The sequence below is a fragment of the Ptychodera flava genome, chromosome 8 (genome assembly GCF_041260155.1).
Source record: "Ptychodera flava strain L36383 chromosome 8, AS_Pfla_20210202, whole genome shotgun sequence".
Lineage (NCBI taxonomy): Eukaryota > Metazoa > Hemichordata > Enteropneusta > Ptychoderidae > Ptychodera > Ptychodera flava.
This window is the reverse complement of record NC_091935.1, coordinates 38870588-38889171: the sequence shown is the minus strand read 5'-3', so window position 1 is coordinate 38889171 and position 18584 is coordinate 38870588. Positions and strand designations below refer to the sequence as shown.

The 18584-nt window shown below is 35.5% G+C and overlaps 1 long non-coding RNA gene across 2 annotated transcripts in view; it reads right to left on the bottom strand.

The window, feature by feature from the left end:
• The window catches only part of LOC139139279 (uncharacterized), a 34446-nt gene that overhangs the window by 8300 nt on the left and 7562 nt on the right, over nt 1-18584 (bottom strand). Inside the window, exons 1-2 of one of the 2 annotated variants that reach the window (XR_011553770.1) lie at nt 2613-2706; nt 2303-2437 (exon numbers count right to left, since the gene is read on the bottom strand). This is a non-coding gene — a long non-coding RNA (uncharacterized lncRNA). Of the gene's footprint in view, nt 1-2302; nt 2438-2612; nt 2707-18584 lie in introns of those variants that run through there. The other variant, XR_011553769.1, reaches the window with a different exon arrangement.

Sequence of the window (18584 nt, the reverse complement as noted above, 5' to 3'; positions counted from 1 at the left end):
TTTCGCGGTATCTAGTCTATTCAGATTATGGATAGCTATAGTAGTAGAAAAGCATGAAAACGTTTGCTAAGATGTAAATAAAATGCCAAACAAACTTACAGAAGACATGTCCAATAGAATTTTCGTGACTGTTTGTGGGTATGAAGGCTTTTGATGTTGTATGAATCTATATGACAGAGCTTCACACTTATGAACAAAATGTACGTCTATTCGTTCACAGACGGTCTGCCCAGAGTACTCTAAATCGATGTACATGCTCACCACACTGTTAAGTGTATATAGTGCAGTTTATGGGGAATGAGAAATGGGTTGGTGGAAAGAAGACTCCGTCTTTATCGGTTGCCATATGATTACATGTAAACGTAATTATATTGTAAAATGCATGCATGGTCCCTTATATCAATAAACTTAATTTTACGGTAGGACAACCAGAGCCAAATATTAAAGCGCTTCGGTAGCATTCTTCTAACTATTTCCCTTCTAACTGATAAAGATTATTTTACTATCATAGTCTATTTTGAAGACGCGACAAAGCGAAATATAAGCAAACAAGATAAGACTGTAATTTGCAAGCATTTGTTCAAAGTAAAATTTGACAGTGTAATGATGGAATTTTACGAACATTTGAATCTACCATTCCACTGTTGCCATTTCTGATGATTATCTGTTCTTTCTCCGGACAAATGTGCTGTGATGAGAGTTGTGAAATTTACGGTAAAACAACACTATAATTTGCTCTCCCGTCAGTAGCTGTTTTATTATTCTCTCACAGTGAGTTTTATTGCACTTATCATATATTCTACTGGGATTGTGCACTCCCAATGAACATCATACAATTTATTGCATCCATTTGTGGGGAGTCTTAAGTTAATTTTTAAATTTTGGTGATGGTTTTATTCGTAATCATTTCTAAAAGGAGGGAACGGTACAAAAATGAGGGTACAGCGACTGTATTTGCAATAAGGCCATTATCAACGATGTTAATTTAGAGTACAGTATATATGGGTAGAATCTGTAGATTGCTTCATCGTCTTCCTATGTGCTTATCTGCGCGATTCCAACGAATAATTAACGATCAATCTATGCGCAGTCTATGAAAGCGTTCTCTGCTGGACGCTGATTACCAATAGCACATAGTGACAGGGCGATCAACTTTACAGAATGCCAGTGAATACTCGCGTCATTTAATCATCCAGGAATTTCTTCCGCTGGGATAAAAATGGCAGTATGTGATTTATTCAAGAATATCACTTTTGGGAAGAAATTAATTTGAATGATAAGTCAGTCGTTATCTCACATGTTTAGTCGTATCCCTTCGCTACACTGCACGTCTTCCTTTAAAGCTGCCACATCTTGTTAAATTGAGATCGTCATAAGTACTATGAATTTAGATCAAAGTCTTACAACATCTGAATAACATTGAATGAATCAGATTCCATTGGTATTTCTCAACTTCCCAGAGTCTCTCAGCAGGTCTTTCACTTATTAGTTGGTTTGCAGCGTTCCTCTTTTATTACAAACTTACACGCGTAGGTATTTCAAAGGGTTAATACTGGAAACACGGTGTAAGCTAATTTACCTCGCATGCCTCGAGGACCACGTGAAACTATTTGTATAAAAGTTGGCCTATACAAGCAATAAGGATAATTACATTCACAAGTACAAAGTCTCTTGGTTCTTATCGATATGAAATTCAGATGTTTACATTTATGGAGAAATAGTTCCAGCCTAGCGTGCATTCATATAAAGAACAATTTTCCTATATGGTCAATTGAAATGAAAATTTACAGTGTTTCTTACTGTCAGTTTTTTGCCATGAAAGAAGAAAAAAAATTAGAAAGTTCGTTTTAAAAAGAAACGTAAAAATAGCAGCAGAAATGACATTGATGAAAATCGACTTCTCTTCCCTAGCAATTTTTATTCCGTATTGAAATCCAAGAAGAGCTCGTTATTGCGAAGTCATATGTCTGTTAAGTTTACAAAATGCTTTTTTCCGGGTCAATATATTCGTAATGTAGGCATACTGCAATCAAAAGTCAAGGTTTATCTGCTTATTTTAAGAGTATGCTGTAAAAGTGTCCTCGAAGACAACGAACGTTCGGATTGAGAGAATTGTTCTTTCAATACACAAACGTGATGGTTACTCGATCTCAATTATCAAAATTAAAGACACAACAATAGCAGATTTGACAGGTAAGGTAATTTCTCTCACCTCGAAACTAATTAACTTACTAGAACTAATATGCTGGCTTTGTTATGATTATTCACGAAAAGAAAAAATAAAAACATTTTTTTAACCTACCTTGTACACGACACCCGATGATGACACAGTAGATTATGCTGGAGATAAATACAAGAGAAAGATGTCTCCTGCCGTTCATTTTTGTAGAACGGTGCTGTCCACGGCTTCTCACCAAGCGACAGCAGCTGGCTCTACCTGATGTTTTAAAATGCAAAACACGAAATTGTGAGTCGTCTGTGCAGTCAAGCGGTAACATATTTCGTCACTTTCTCAGAAGAAGTTAACTTCACAAAAATTATTATCGAAGTAAATTAATATTTGTATCACTGAAAGATAAAAAAGCGTCGACGATTGGTTATACTTAACTCACCAAATATTCACGAAAAGCCGCACGGATCATTTATGCACAGTGATATCAGGAGCCCCGATTGCTAGGTGGTAAAATGTGCAGACGTCTGGCGATATCAAAACACATTCAACCGCTGATACATTCATGGCTATGCTCATTAGCATATGAACAGATAACATAGCTGTTTATGCGTATCGTTATATCAAGTTAGATGTACCATTCCAAAGTGTATTCGCAATGAAATAGACTGTCAACAATGTACAGTATGTCATGATATATAAGTATCATTTTTTACATGTTTGATGTATGCACAATGTCAGTAAAATGTTCTGGAATATGTTGACATTTATCATGAATATTGTAACTTTTGCATAATTGTGTTACAACAAAAGTTGCTTCGCACATTTGAAAATAGTAAAGTACATTTTGAGAAGGACACGAATACGTGGTAGAGATCATGAAAGACATGACAATGCGTTCCTTGCATTTCCCTTGTTCGAAAAGTAATATTAGAGTCTAACCCTGGAATTGTGAAAAAACATTTGCTGTCTGAGTCATCACTGCAATTTCTGGTACACATGATATTATGCATTTTGTTTTGGCTATAACAATGACGTAAACGTATTGTATTTGATTTTATGCTTTATAGTATTCCGAGCACGTTGGTTTTCTTAAGTACTTTATCCAGGTTTGGACAGTTTTGAATTTTAAATTTGGCAAGTGCCTGCAATTGGAGAAGCGCAGCTGTTGCATATTAAACGTACTAAAATGTAAACTCGAATGTTGTGGAAACGGCACGAAATACAAAGTTTCAATATTCTTCAACTTCAGGAAGTCTATTCAGGCGTGAAATGGATCACTTTGACGGTAGAGACACATTTATGAAGGAAAAAGAAAACTGATAATTTAAACGACTGCTCATGCGCAACGCTATAATCAATAAGTTTGCTCTACTGATTTTTTTCAAGCTGATAACATATGAGTATCATACAATAATCAACACAGTATGCCTTATACATATAGAATAGTATATGTAGTTTGTCAGCTAGACCTCAACTGAAGTCGCGCCGAATTTACTTTACCTGTGTAACTACAAAGTGCGCGATAGCGAATTCTTAAGCTTGACTAACGTTGACTCATGAAATGCATTATATGTAACTGAACTAATTCACAACACAACACAAAACAACATCATCTGAGTGTTAGGAAATTTTGATTATTGGATGTAGCGTCAGCGATCAGCGATCTCATTGATTAATAGAATACGTTTTGCTCTTCGTATTAAGTTATGAGGGCTATTCTCTGTTCAATACATACATGTAAGAAGTAATAATGTGGGTAAAAGTTAAACTTCACACACACACGCGTGTATATATCTATATATCTATTATATATATATATATATAGAGAGAGAGAGAGAGAGAGAGAGAGAGAGAGAGAGAGAATTGAATGAAAGCTATCAGAAAGTAATAGAAAATATGAGAGCTCTGTCAATGGAGATTTCAACGTTCAACTGTTTTGAATACAACTTTTGTCAGACCATTTGTTCATGAAAATTACCAAATTGAGATGAGCCAACAGCACTTTTTACAACGTCGCCGTTGCTCCCACATTGGAAGCAACGGCCAAATTTGCAAATTATATGGGTTATTTTGCATGAATTAATATAAGGCAATATGATCAGAAGTGAAGACAATTCGTGTTCTGAATCAATCTACAAGAAAGATGGTAATGAGGATGAAGCAATTGATTAAAGGAATCTAAAAGTCAACATGGAAAGCTTTGTAGTCACCGAATTCGCGGAATGAGTTGTTTTTATAGATACATCGACTATTCGTTACATTTCTTACGTGTATAATAGATTATGTTTATACTGATAGTTTCAAGTACGTCGGCGTGTATTTGTGCTATTCATTTAATCTGTTGTTATGTTTTGGCGCCATGTAAATTAAATAAAACTGGTCACAATCAGAGTACAAAGTTTTCATGGCGTTGCAAAAACCCCAATTATCAAAAGTGTTTCCGTATTCGCATACCGTGATGCATTACGCCTTCGAATTTTGCTATTTATCTTTCATTTTTATGTAACTTGAAATAGATAATTTTTTCATCGCTGGGTGCCCATACATTATCAGAATATACAAGATATTTTGTCGGCGGTCGTCGACTTCTCTTTGACTATACTTTGCGGCTTCGGGAATCTTTCATCTACACAACTTATTACAATCTAGGATCTTCAAATTATCTGTGTAATCTTTTATAAAAAATGATCACAAAGCAGGCATGATTTTTAATTCTTTCATATTCCAGCACACATGATTGATCATTTTAAATGTTGATCATTCAGGCAGATCTGATTCTTTGGGTCAAGGCGTGCGACGCTAAAACAAAATGTTAACAAGTCAAGTGCTGAATCTTGGAACTACAGTCATGGTGACGCCTGATTTGGCACATCGATTTTCTTTGAAGTAGGGTTTTTATTTCTCATTTCTCATTTTCCCTTGTCGGTGTCTCTGTTTGATTTCGTCGATCATGCATTAGGAAAAGTAGCCGTCGGCATGATCTTCCAGTTTTGGTGCGCATTTATTAAAATGCTTTAATATGAAAGGCATGACGTCGTTACCCAAAAGACCGAGTCGAACTTGACTTGATTTCAAAGGCATCTGGCAATGTTGGAAAATTGAAGTTCAATGCAGTTGCAATATAGATACATGTACGTTTGCCATAAGATCTTCAGCGCTTCAAATTACTAGTTACACGAAATATATTTCAGTCTATTCTTTGCGACATAAATTACATTATTAATCTGTTCGATTGCACCCATGTCGGTATTAATTTAATCGAACGATGTAACGCTTGCGTATATGCAACGTATTAAACTGCCATTGTACTGATAATTTACACATGAATGAAAATGTTTAGGGTAGAGCCAATCAAAAATCACCAATCGTTGTCCTTCTAAGTCTAAGTCTAATTATCGGATAATAATGACATAATTAACCTGATGTTTATGATAAACTCATATTTTGAGGTGATGTATACTAAGATCTTTAAACCTCTACATGTATATAGATCACAATTTTCACACCGAAAACATCAGGACACAGCAGTGAGTTCATTTGAATTCATTGTTTCTGGTGTCACTGCGTAACTTTCTCAGAGATACAGCAAGATATAAGTATGTGCAACGCCTTCGCCTTCACCACATTTAATGGAACGGATGAACGTCATTGAAGGAGAAGCGGTAAAAAGAAACCATATGGATTCCTTATCTTCATTGTTATATGTAGCATGTATGTGTAGCAAGACTTAAATGGCTTTCACTGAAAAGTTGCTAAAGGTGAATTTGTACAGAGTTTGTCTGTCTATGGAAACAAGAAAATGTTGAGTAATTTGAAGAAAGGTACAGCATCACAGAATGCACTCATTTTAGTGTAAAGATAATCTCGCACATCTATCTTATAATTATTTTGCTTCACGTCTAGTTGGTCTATTTAAAATATATGTAATGGACTCATTAAAACATTTGCGTACATTGATATACTAAAAGATTTCATCTCCGGGCATGTTTTAACATTAGATCTTTTCAAATAATTTTACCATTCTAGTATCGTAATATTAGCGTGTATGGTATTTCATCGATGCACTGGCTCGTGGCTATGAAACAAAATGTAAAAGTTAAACAAAGAAAATCACATTTTCTTTTCGGAAAACAATTTCCCCAATATTTTGTTAGCATTTGCGCTCAATAAGAGAAATCGTCATTTTAAACTCCTATTGATGATGAATGTAACAATACTACATTACGACATCGAATTCGAATACGTTAGAAGAGGAAACAAAATTGATACGTTTTAGATACACGAAAAGATATCTCCTTTCGGAAACATTTGAAGTTCTGCAATCATCCATTAGCCATGGGGCAAAAAGTACACAGAAGACGGGACATAATTAAATATTTAATTTACATCCTTTTTGTAAGTCTGATTTCAAATTAGGTTAACTACAAGGCGCCTTTTTGATGAAAGCCACAGACAACATGAAGTGTCTTGATTAAATGCAGTAAATGCAATCTCTTTCATTAAAGCAACGGAGGTAGTTACATTCAGAGAAATGTTTTGCTGTGTCGACTCACTCCAAATGCGACTAGACAATTACCGAGGCCCTAAAATGCCTTGCATTTGCGTCCTCTATAGTTACAACGCTACTTGAAGAGACGGTTCATCTGATTACAAGTAATAGCCTCGAAATGATACGGCGAAGTGAGGTGAAGTTCGTCATGCTTGATTTGATTGTACGTGTACCTCACAGTGTAGGTAAGATTTATAATGCCATACCCTGCCACTTCAAGACTGATTGTATCGATACAGCTTCAATCAACGCAAACTGTGGAATAGCTAGCCAACCACTCATAAATCACTGACGAAGTAGAAAAAAATTGTATTCATTTCTTGAATGTCAATGTCTGTTTGTGGATACATACAACGCAGACTTTTTCTATGAAACAAGGATCTGAATGCTTTTCTAGTACAATGAACACGGTACGGGTCTAGACGAATGTCTTATGTCCATCAACCAAAGATCATTTTGTAAATGTGGTTTTGAATAACGTGTCTTTAAAGATTACTGTAATAAATGTCAAATAGAATTATAAAATGTTGGTTTCAGATCGATAATTAAAGAGATTATTTAATGAATATATCAATACATAAGATATAAAAATAATCAATCAAGCGATCAACGTACACATATCTAGTGCATTAGTTCGAGTTCAATTCTACTACCTTTAATAAGACAAACAATCCCAAACGAAACCGACTTATCTTGCATCTATAGTTCACATTGCAAGATTTCAGCTCTATGGCATCGCAGTCATGTCATGTAGGACACATGTGCGTTGCTTTCTAATTGGGTAGAAGTTACTCTTTCATACAATGAAAGTGAAAGATAAGTAAAGATTCTTCAATCTCTCACGTGTCCTCTATGGAACCATTTCTTCTGAAAATCTGAAACTGGGCTGTTCAATTGTCGTGAGATACACTTCAAATATTCAGAGGCAAGAAATAATAGCATTAACTAAATTAACACGAACCGTCATATTGTGTGAACATAAAACGGTAATATTTTGTCAAAGGTTGCTGTTTTTTCAAAAGTTTCCATTAAATGTTTTTCATAATATGCTCCGTTTAATGTTCAAAATAACGTCTACGCTCAGTACTATATTTCGTGATCGCAATTATTCAATCTTCATGGCGCATTTTAGGTGTCATGGATAATCAGAGTATGTGTTATAAACGAACGTTGTCATTAGATATAAGCGCCAACTCAGCAAACGTCGTCACATTATGTGGTTCATTATGGACAGCAGATGAAATTCAACCTTGAACTTGACACGAATTGAAATTCGAGCTTTTTTAACAGAAAGGTAAAATACAATCCGACCGGCCCTTATTTCTCGGTGTCAAAGCAAAGATATCCTGGTTACATTATACAATTTTCCTCTCATGTGGCTTTTTGTTTAGTTCTTAATATTATTTTTCTGAAATCCAGCAGCAACATGAACTCTGTCACCGTCAATGATTGCATTTATTTTTGGACATTGAAGCTATAATTTGTCATCACTAAGACTTCCTCGATAAAATGCCGCACCTTAACCAGACATTCTGAAAATTGGACGGAGCCTAGCCAGCAAAATCCATTTATCAATATCCTTAGCTGAGAGCAAAGTGTTTTCGAAAAGTGATGACATGTCATAGATGTTAAACAAGTTTTGCAAGAGTCTGCCCTCAATTACAAATATCAAAGTAACCTTGGTTTTTCCGACCATCGCAACACTGGTGCATCAATGATGCCGATTTATTAAAGGAGGCACTTCAAGTCCGTTTGATCATTTATAGAGTATAGGATGATTTTACAAGTGCAGAGTATGGACAGACATTCTTATTATTACCCTAATAACGAAAGATGAGAATGGGAGATGAAAAATAGGCTACATATGTCAGGAGCAGTCTTGCTTGAACATGAAAATTGCTTAATTTTTGGCGAATTCGTTTTAATCAATAGAAAAATTTTTCTTGCGAAAATGGTGCATTTTTTGCTAGGGGGTGTTGTTCGACAAGTAGGTTGTACATTTCTATGATCAATGGTCGTCCAATCTCAACGCAAAGGTATAGACTTAAAATAATTTGATGCATTGTAAATAGGTTGATTAACATGACTGCCTGTGTAGTCAAAGGAACCCAGTTTTACGAGTTGCAAAAAACGAGCTATTTGGTTTTTATTCATCGGAATGGTGTCTATTATGGTGCCTTATGTGCTTGACTTCTGAAAACTAAAAGCATAATAATCATGTAATTTAGAAAATAAATAACTGATGCGATTTTACAAGAAATAATTTACTTATTATACAATTGAAGTTTTATACGTTTACATAGTTCAGGATCTTTGAACGTAAGAAAACAGTAGCTGATGTGCATTTATCATGAGAATGTTTCAACATATGATAGCCATTCCAAACTTTTAGCGGGAAATTTTCCACGAATGATGGTACATACAATGACTGAATACAAAATACAAGAAACGAAATGGGTAGCAGTCCTTGTTTCAACACATCCAATCAATGTGTTGGGTTTTTTACCATTACCATCAGTGAGTCTGTCCTCGTCTTTGTGAAAAAGAAGCAGCAAATCTAAAGTAATCTTGAATAATGAAAGAGATTTTTGCATGAAGTATGCTGGAAACTTAGCAACATCGACATAATTCAGTGTTTCCCTCGGGTGGAAAGAAGTCACAGTCAAAGATTAGTCGTTCAGAGTACAATACAAGATCTTTAAAACGATAATGCAAATATGACAGAAATGCTAATATGCTAATATGCAATTACAAAAGAAACCATCCTCCAAAGAAATCGTATAGTTTATAGTGATTAAACACAATAATAGCCAATGTAATTGCTAGCTTTGATTCAAGATTGGATTTTGAAGTGTAATCATTTGGTTACTCTACATATCCTGTCATTGCTGACAGGGTCATGCCCTTTATCGTCGTTTTTCTTTGCATTAATCGTATGAAGTTGAGTGTTATAGGTTGTCTACTGTTGGCAAAAAGACAGACCCATGGCTGGAAAGTGACGAGAGGACATTGCTTTTAGATTTAATCGAATTGCATCGATTAGGGAGCCAAGTAACGGATTCTTTCCAATGCAGATACAATGAAGTAAGAGAACTTTATTAAATCGTACAATGACGTGATGTTATAGCACTGTTAAAGCTCTGAGTGGCCCACTATGAAATCATAAATATTTCTAAGCACGTTTGAACAGATCTCTGATATATTGCAATCTCACAAAATTTACACAAACAGTGCTAGTTAGTGTTCAAAGATATATTCAAAGGAGGAAATGTCGCTTTCGTTGCATAGATTGCTAGCACATTACGAAAGCGTTCGACATCGACAAACTTAAAGAAATTTGTTCAGCTGTAAATAATGGCAGTATGCAAATGAAACATAATTCGCTGCGCTCGGTTGCTGCTGGATTTGTAGAGATACTATGCATTTTGTGGTGAAACTTTGAATAGGAGAATGCAAGGAGAGACATTTCGTATCATCCATATAAAAATCGATTGCATAGTAATTCATATTGTGATATGAGAGAGAGAGAGAGAGAGAGAGAGAGAGAGGAGAGAGAGAGAGAGAGAGAGAGAGGGTGAGAGAGAGTTGTGTACAGTGTACTCAGTTTATTGCTGTACATGTATGTAAGAGTATGCAAAGTAAAGAGAAAAGCTACTTTTATGAATGTTCACATCATTAAAAGCGAATTCACAATATACTAGCAAGAAACTATATCCATGCCTGAATAAACGGTGCATATTCCGGAGTGTGTCAACATGTAACCAGATATTTAGAATGTAATTTACCTACACATCGTATACACAGCGACTGAAAAGTAAATTACAGTTAAAAGATGTGACGCACATAGACTGACAGCTATTATAATTTTAAACCCCGTATAGATAAGTCGTCACTACAGTGAGCATTTTAAGCGAAATTGGTGCTTATATGCTGATGCGTTTGTTTAGAGTTGAATCTGTTTAAAACCCCACTGAAATTAAAAATCGCGGCTTTCGGCCGAATAGTAGAAGTGAATCTTGTTTACGGTAATAAATGCATCGATCTTATTATCTCTGCTGACGGATTCGCTTTCTTCCTTAATTTATTTTACATGGACAAAATACTATAGGATATCAGCCCTCCAGTGAGTATAATGGTATAGCTTCAAAGACATTAATAGGCGAGGCTAGTGCGTAAGTAGACTGGCCTCAACAGTCAGCATATTCTCAGTCTTCGCTTTGTATCATCAGCTGGTTTTATTTGTTAAGTGATTTTACAGTGGTTTGCTTTGAAGCATTGGCATTACGTGAAGTAGACATTTTGTCTAAATTGAGGTGTTACCAATACTGTCAGGTACAATTATTAGCTGAGCAGTCATTCAAGTCGATCACAGTGAAATCAACTCTGCCAAAGTTGAAACATTGTCTTGCAGGAGGTTAGATGTAGTCAAAACAACTACAACTGAAAGCAAGTGATTAGACTTGGACAGTGCTGGACATATCTTGGTAGTGGTGTTGTTTAGACTACGTCTGATCGTCTGCTAAACAATGTTTCAGCTTTTGCAGAGTTGATTCCTTTATGATCGACTCATATTACCGCTTAGCTGATAATTGCACCCGACAGTGTTGGCAACACCTCGATTTAGACAATATGTCTAGTTCGTGTGATGCCAATGCTTCAAAGAAAACCACTGTATTTGTGTGGAGACCTTGTTCGATGACATTGAAAACTTCCAATTATCATCAAATTGTAGTACATGCAACCAAGCTCATTTTGCAAATGTATACGAAGAATAGCTGCCAGGGGACCACGCTTTTCTAGCAGTCAACACTTTTCATTACAACTACAATTTTCTTGTACTAGCCTCACAATGTCATTCAAAAATCAGGCTCCTTCGGTATTTCAGCATGCTAACTTTTATTGGTAGCTGTCAGGAATTACTGGAACTGTATTAGATATAGTGGGAGCTACTGTAACAACATTTTTCCGAAAATGGCTGGCACAAAAGCTATGTAGAGATTGTCCAGGTGTTCTGGTTCGTGAGGAAATGCAAACTGTATTTTGACTTTCGGCATTACATAGTACAACTATTTAATCTGAAATTGTTGCAAACACTAGATATAGATAATATAGAGTGCACCTTCGAAAGTATAAGACATTTTCAATGCATTACAAATGAATAGACACCATCCTACATACTTCATGTTTGAAGCATTATGGTCAAAGGAAATGAAGTGTATAGAGAGTGGTAAAGGAAGTGATTCAACATCCGTCAAGACAAGGACACATTTTGCTATAAGAATTTTAAAATCTCATGGATATGACCATTTAATAGCAAGACCAGTAAAATCATTCTCTTGAAGCTGATAATATATTATCTGTAAACAAAACTCAATAGTACATTAATGCGTAAAGTAAACCAAATTTTACATTCAAGGATTTAACTCTCTGCCGATATGAATATAACCGTATCTAAAAATCATCTTCTTATGCGGTATCATACGCTCGCTCTTGTAATTTAATTTTTGTGGCAGAATTTCCTATTAATAGCCAGTTGTTGGAAAAAAGCATAGGGATGCATATCTTGCTCAACATGTGATGTTAACGAATGTTGCATCAAACCCCTTCAATATTGAGGCCAGGTAGAACTTAGTATCATGATTAAGGAAATACTCTGTAATGTTTTATTATCGATGACCTTTTGCAATTTTCACCATAGTTTTGTATCTCGTGCTACCCATTTAAACAAGCTGAAATTCCCAGTATTCAAGCGATGCATTCGTCATGAAGTGAGTGGGAATAAATGTACATGGCTGTAGTTGATAGTTCCAACTTCAGGTTAAAAAAAAAAAACCTAACGAAAAAACAACTTTGATTGCATAAATCAGTGCAGTATATGCATAAAATAGTCATATTTCTGTCGATTACTTGGTTTGTATGGGAAGGCTGTTACGTTCTTTGAGTGATACCAAGCAATGTTGCTTTCAAATTGGTTCATTATTTCATAAGGTCTTGTCAGCTATTTGGTAAACAAACTGACTGGGCAGTAATGAAGATTTAAAGTGTCTTCTTTTCTAGCATTTGTGTATCTGTGTCCCCTTTACGTCCGTTCAGATTGACATCCTTGTCCTTACTTTGCGGATAAAAAAGAAGTCAACCCTCGTTGCTCGGGAAGTTACAACCGAACAGACAGTAAAACGCACACACTTCACAATGGCGTCATACTATGGTATAAATATGCATTTAGGATTTTGACCAGCTAGGGTAAACAAACTACATTTCTTGAAAATCTCTATTTTTGTATTGCACCTACACCTGTAGTTCGACTACCTAGATGAAAGACAAGTGAAATGAAAAGATTTAAGCCTTGTTTGGACGGTGAGCCCTTTAACTTTCATAAGGAAAAAGAGCAAAATGCTTGTACGCATAAATCATAGTTTTTAAATATTTACACCGCATATTTTTTATATCTTTCCAATGCACATCATCCATTGCACAAGCATGCGGCTAGATACTTTATCAATTTAATGACCAATAAGCAGCATTCAATCATGATGAAACCATGGTAACGTATGTTTCCACACACTATCACAGGAAGTTTCAGGCAATTGTTTCGGAATGCTTGCGGACGTCTGTTCTAAACCCTATACCCTCCCCTTTTAACCATCAATGTTAAGTAATTTCCTGTTGCGAACTGTAAGCCTAAGGCACAACCTTCTCTTAATAGTCAATAAGTACTCCCGCCGATATTCCCAAGATCAGTTCAAATATAATGAACGTTGTTGATATTCTCCGCGTGTTTTTAAATCAGAAACGTTGACCTGTTATCACTTGGTTGGCGAATACATCACAAGCAAATTGTACATTTAGTGCTCAAGCTAAATCAAGAGTTATTACAGTCATCCTTAGTACGGAGAATAAAAAGAAGATGAAGCCCATCAGGTGCACATTATCCTCTGATTTTATGATCGGTTGCAAACGAATAATGTCTCATCAGATGCAGAACAGGTTTCATAAGTTTAATCAATCGGGGTGTGCTTAGTGAATCATGAAATGCCGAAAAAGCACCAAGATCCTAAGTATGTTTTCCATCTCATTTGACTGACATAGGTATCACGACGTAGATATTCGGCTTAACAGTTCAAATAATTTTGACATAATCGACTGGGTTTCATCGTTTATAGATGCTCCCATGATATTCATTATCACAGAAAACCGGCAGCTTTTAGGTTTAATTTCCAAGACTCAGATATGCTCATGTTAGGTACAGCCGACCTTTTTTCCTCTTTAAGGAGCTTCGTAATAAAGAATGGTAAATGCCATTTCAGTGATTCTTATTGAACGGGATCCCAGTCAAATTCAACTTGTCACGAGGCAGAGTAATACGTTTCCAGTCGAAGATAACGGTGTTGTTACATCGCAAACAGTATTCGGTCAATTATCGACTTCGGTGACATGTTTGTGGAATAACATGTGTACTGCTAACAGATAGAAGTTATATGCAGGAAGTTGTGAAAAGGCCAATCTGTATGCAGTTGTCCATTACCAAGTACATAATGAAGCAGAAATAGATAGAAACACGAATGTGAAAAATATATTTTCATTTACTTTCCATTTTGACTTATCCTTAGCGTGGCTTTTTGCGTATTTTCATTATTCAAGTTTCAAAATAAGGTATCCAGAAGTATTACCATTTTTTTTGCTTCGAGATAATATCATTCATCAGAAAATGAAATAACCTCTGACTTACTTGAATAGTTAGCACAATGAACATTCTGTGACAGTTCTATAAACATTACATTATTGATTTATCTGTGTTCATAACAGGACGAAATTTCATACCTTGTCATCAGCAGAGCCGTGGCACTAAGGCCTAAGCGATTTATTGGTTCTGAACACAAGGTCTAAACGCGACTCTGTATTTCCAGCTCTATAACTATCGTTGAGTCGCAAAGGCTTAAAACATGTAAAAATTATCAGGGCTCGATGCAGAACGTTTTGTCTGTGGCGAGTAATAGACTAGCATAATTTTAGTGAAAAGAAAAAGTATAGCGCTAATTGTCCAATGAAAGAAAATGCCACCCTCAGTAAACCACGTGTTAACATAAATATGACATAAGCTCTCGGTATGCACTATCAACACGAGGAAGCACTTTGACATATATCTCTTAATGAGCATATTAAGCTCAAGTGTTAGAATTATTAGTGTGATCTGAATAATTTTAGTTATAGAAATAATCCATTCAGCCAGCTTACACGTTTAAAAATATTTGATGCATGGACGATGAACAAAGCATATAACTGCTTGAATACCCACTAAAGTTTTACTTTATTGTGTCTGTTCCAGCATCGTTACGTTTATTACGGTAGTATAATAGTTTTTCCAGTAGGTATGTTAACATGTCTGTACAAACCCTATGCTGCCCCTTTCCTCAATGCTTGTTTTATTACGTACGATTGTTATAATTTGATAGATACATGTATGTAAGGGAGTGCATTTTTCCAAAATTGTAAGTATCGAAGGAAGCGACTCCCAATTTTCAAGATTCATCAACTTTTGGGTGAAGGGTTCATCCGCTGCACACTACAGGTAAAGTCGGTGCTCAGATCCGGTTGATCTAATTAGGCTGTTATTATCACATGAACATGGCGGGTGAGACTAAAACGAAGGACATGTGAAGGACTACGGAGGACGGTATTTCTGAATACAGAGAAGACGAGATAGGTATTTTCAGTCTAACATTGGGTGAAGGACAGCGCAACCTCTCAAGAGTAGGATGATGGACTATGTTATAATCCTTACAAAATGGGTCGAAGGCCAGCATTTTGACCACAAAATAAGGCGAAGGACTTATTTTCACTGCTAAACATGGCGAAGGACCATACTATTAGTGCAGAATATAGTGAAGGACACTAGTTTCATACATTGTAGGTTGAAGGACATTTTCATTACAGAATAGAATGAAGGACAGTATTTTCATGATGAAATAGGGAGAACGACAGTATTTTTACTGCAGAATAGGGCGAAGAACATTGTGCAGAATATGGTGAAGAACAATATTTCCGTAACAGAATAGGATAATATTACTGCTCTACATCTTATCATGCGCTTAAAACGTTGTCCTTTGCATTACAAATACAATGTTTCACCTCTTATTTACGTTTTCTTTTTCGCCTTCGCTGTCCTTCGATATCCTTCCTGTTAGTTTTTTTTCCAAATGGCCCACTTAATCTGCCACCGAAAAAAAAAAATGTAATGCGAAATTTCTTATTGACAAGGCACGATAATTATAAACTTGATGTTAAAAATTTAATTGATATTTGTTTATTCGTCAGAGTATTGTAATTTGAGACTCAAAAAAGACAGCTTTTCTTCAAATACTAACTGTGATGTCACCAAACTTAAAGAGACCAATAGAAATGACACTGATTAGAGGAGCTAATTAGGAATAGTTGAAGCATTGTGGAATAGTTGACAATGCTATCGCTTACTGGCTTCATTCTATTAGACCTAACCCCACGCATGAACGTAATACAAGCCACAGAAGAAATGGACGAATTAAATTACTTCGCACCATATGAATTTTCCAAGTTAGTTGCAATTAAAAGGAGAGATGAAATTCAAAATAAAACAATCGGTCGCATTGGATTTAATTTCAAAGAACACGTTATGTGTTATGTTTTAAGGTGACGTGACCAACACAGGTTTTTCAAAGCAATATTTCTCATCGAAGACGACATGAAAACCCCCTCATACTATATATTTTCAATAAAAAGTGAATCTAACCTTTAGTATGGTAGCAATAGTTTACTCAAAGAATGAAGGGGTTTATATTTGGGCTAGAAAACCTCAATTTTGATAATGATAATACAAGTTAATTAAATGATATTTTTTCTGAGAGTGGAATTAAATATTAGCTAAAACACTTAATTGAATTAATTTACTCGGTATTGTAATCATCATACCCTACATCGCTGTAAAGGTGACAAATTTTCTTGTATATTATCATCTATGAAACATTTCTGATGCTGTTTAATTACTTGCAATTTCATGTATCAACTCCTTCGCAGATCACATGGTCCACTCTTTACCTTGATAAAGGACAGCATGGTCGTGAAATTTTGCTGTATTTCTTTAAAGGATTATCGTCCGCTTTCAAGGTACATTCACACTAGAGAAGTCACGTTTTATAAACTTAACGAGGGCTTTTTAAATGAGTTTTAGCTTTGTCTATCCATAATTGTTTTGTACTTTAAGTTCGCCATCTTGAATTTTGACACAAATATAGATATAAATGTGCTTGTCAACCGCTTTCATTGTAAACTTTGATTTAGTGTCCTAAATAATTCAAGCGTGCTTATCGAAAGAAACAGCCAATTCATAAATCGTGTGAGACAGTGTTTGTAGCCGACGCGTTGACGCCTGGGTGTCAACTTCGTTTATGTATCGAAGTCCTCATTTTATCAAGAATTGAATAGAAAACGTACAGGTTTGTAGTATTGACAAAAGAAAGTAGCATCAGCAGTTAAGGTTTTCATGTATAAATAATTGTGGCAGCGGCCTTTACAAATCCCTAAAATAAAGCTTTCAAAATGCCTACAGGGCAAACATTGGATGTAGCGTCTACACAGTTTTAAAATATTAACAACAGCAAGGCTTTATGAAAGAAAATATACCATTGCATTAAACGTGAAGAGAATGCGAGGAAGATGGTATATTATATCCATATGTCAATTGCTGTAATAAATCCTTCTCATTGGGTGAAAGGCCATGAAGGTTATGGTAAAACAGTAATATACCTGAGATAATTCAGTAAATTCTCGATGGGATTCGAATGCACAACGTACGGAACCTAGTCACTTAACGAAGGCATCACAGTCAAAACCGCTCTGCTAGATCCCCACCCTTAAAAAAGAGTGGCTCAATAACCAAGTTATAGAACAAGCCACCTGCAGTTTATATTGCAGTTTATTTCTATGCAGAAACCGACGAAACGGAAAGCATTAAAACAAAACAAAAGTGAGATCAAAGAAATGTTTCATCTCGTAAAATGTAGCACTGTAACACGTATCTATTTAACAGTCCATTAATACGAGAAAAAGATATATATAAGAAGAGAGAATATCTGCTCAGGGGGCAGTTATGGATGTCAAATAAGAAAAACGTACTCTTTAAACGAATCCAGTTTCAAACTGATCAAGTCATAATTTAAATCTAGATACAAAAATAGAGAACTTGGTCGTTAATGTTAGAAGAAGAGTTGCAATGGGCTCGAAGTTTTCACATGCAAATGCTGAAAACTATTTATTATTTCATTGTCCCTGCGAATGAGCTTAACTAATGTCGAAATTAAAAATCATTAATGTTGTTGAGTCAAATTGATAGCATTAAAGGGTTCTCATAATTTTTTAGCATCAAACGTAGTTAATTTGTCAATTTATTTGTAATGTTTGTTCCGCGCTTCAACAGACACTTTCAAAGATTAAGGGGAATGTTTTATGATATCATGACGTACGCATTTCCTTCAAAACTGATCTGACAATACTTTCGAGGGCTACTCTTTATTTGCAATTTCAATTTTTGATATAGATTGAAAACCAATTGACTGTTTACTTTCAACAAGACTGCCATCAAAGGTGTTTTTTTACTGAAATTGAAGTTTACGCTTCACTACTCTCGTTGTGATACATGTTTTCTGTTCATCCCATATACCCAGCTGTACATTAGCATATTAGTATCAGTCGATGGTCTGAAAGAGTTCCCCTGTACCTACAATGAAGTCTGTTTTGAACAACAGATGTAACCATGGCAGTTGGATCAAGAATAATAGAATAGACAGCTTGTAGGGAAAGTACCTTTATATCAACCAATCGCTAGTCCCC